Genomic DNA, 2,006 nt, shown 5'->3' with positions numbered 1-2,006 from the left:
CTGAGGCTTTATTATTTATTATTTAACATTATTGACTAGGTGGTCAATATGTTCATGTTAGTAATGTTAGCAGATATAGGGGGTCCAGAAGCCTTGAGAAATGCCACCATGAGTTTGATTTTGGAGGTGCTGTGGGTATGCTTGCAGGATATTCAGGTGGAGATATAAAGCAGGTAATTGAAAATTCATTTCTGGAGCATGATTTGAGAGTCCTTTGGGTAAAAGTGGTCATCAAAACAAAGGGAGGGGCTGGTTGGCAAAATAGAGTGTGTCTGTAGAAAATCCTTTCTTCAGTGCACACAGAGAAATAAACTGTGTTCTGAAAACATAAAAATATGTTAGCATGCTCCCCTCCTTCCATCAAAAAAAGCCTACAAACTCCAGCCAATGGCTGGCTGACTGGCTGGCTGACTGGCTGGCTTCAAGCAAGGAAATCCTCCCAGGTCTCAAAATTTGGACAGCTCCTTAATGTTCCTTAGGAAGGCATTTCGATTTGTACAAATATCTGTCATGACACGTTTGAAGATGCCTCCTTTTCAGCAAGAGATCTAGAATAATTGCCTTCCTCCTTAACTCAGGTTAGCCACATGTAAGAAGACTCCCTTTTCCCAGAAGTCTTAAAAGACCAATTCCTTTCAAAAGCAGAATGAGAAAATATGAAAAAACTAATACATGTGACAGAGTAAAACGACTCTGCAGAGGTCTCTCATATAGCCGCCATGACCAGAGCAGATATTACATAAAAGTTGAAATAAAAAGGAATTGAGGGCGCCTGGGTGGCTCAGTTGGTTAAGCGACTGCCTTCGGCTCAGGTCATGATCCTGGAGTCCGGGGATTGAGTCCCGCATAGGGCTCTCTGCTCAGCGGGGAGTCTGCTTCTCCCTCTCGCCCTCCCTCCTCTCATGTGCTCTCTCTCTCTCTCTCATTCTCGCTCTCTCAAATAAATAAATAAAATCTTTAAAAAAAAAAGGAACTGAATCGAATGTTAACATTAAGAAACCATCTTGGCAGGCTGGCTAAACCACTGTATATACAGTTTTCCTGCGACGGCTGGGGGCCGAGAGATGGAAGAGGTTAAAATCCAGTGGTTTGTGTACTACGTCGTAGAAATGCAACTGCAAGTGGTGGCGAGAGAGCTGTTGATTCTAGAAGAGTTTTGAGTCTTCAGGCTACAAACAGCCCGCAGACAACTGTCGGGCAACCGAGGGCCTATCCGGAAGGCTTTAAGCCCCTGCCCTGGAGAGGCTAGCACGCGCAGTGGCGAGCCCGGGCCCTGGGTTTGGTGCCACCCGGGTTTCACTTACAGGTGAAGCTTTGTCAGAGCCCTTATCGAACGTGGGATAAGACTTTTCTAATTCATCCACCCATCATCCATCTTCCGTCTCAGGGCCAGGCCTGCGGTGGGCACCCCGGCGTGCTTTATCCTACAGGACTCCTGGAGTAGGGGATTTAGGCAGGAGGACGACGCGGCCGGAGGACCTTCCGGGGTGGGGGTGGGGGTGGGGGTGCCTCACTGCGCTCAGCCCTTTTGCAAGAGAGGCGGGGGCGTTCTCGGACAGACCGCGGGGGCGAAGGCACCAACCTGGAGGGAACCCCTCCCCTAATCCCCAGGCCAGGGAACGCGGCTGGGTTCCACATTCTCCCGGGCCCTCTAACCACGAGGGCCCAGACCCCGGCTGGCCCGAGCGGCCCAGGCAGGTGCCAACGAGCCCGGGCCGTGCCTCAGGCCGCGCCCCGCCGCGGTCACCCGGAGCCCGCCCCAGTTAGCGGGGCCGGACGCGGCTGCGGGCGCCCGGATTGGCCGGCTCTGCCGGCGCCCCAGCGGCCCCGGCAGCGCCCCTGGCAGCGTCCCTGGCAGCGCCCCCAGCCCTGTCGCCCCTCCCCCCGCGCCGGCCGCCAGGGCGAGGGGCGCGCGGCGGCGGCTCCCGGGTGCTGATTGGCCGAAGCCGCGGGGGGCGGGGCGGCGGGTGTGAAGGGGGCGGGCTTGGGCTGCTCACGGCTCTCTC

The sequence above is a fragment of the Zalophus californianus genome, chromosome 8, assembly GCF_009762305.2.
Source record: "Zalophus californianus isolate mZalCal1 chromosome 8, mZalCal1.pri.v2, whole genome shotgun sequence".
In the NCBI taxonomy this organism is placed as follows: Eukaryota; Metazoa; Chordata; class Mammalia; order Carnivora; family Otariidae; genus Zalophus; species Zalophus californianus.
Note: the sequence above shows the minus strand (reverse complement) of the source record.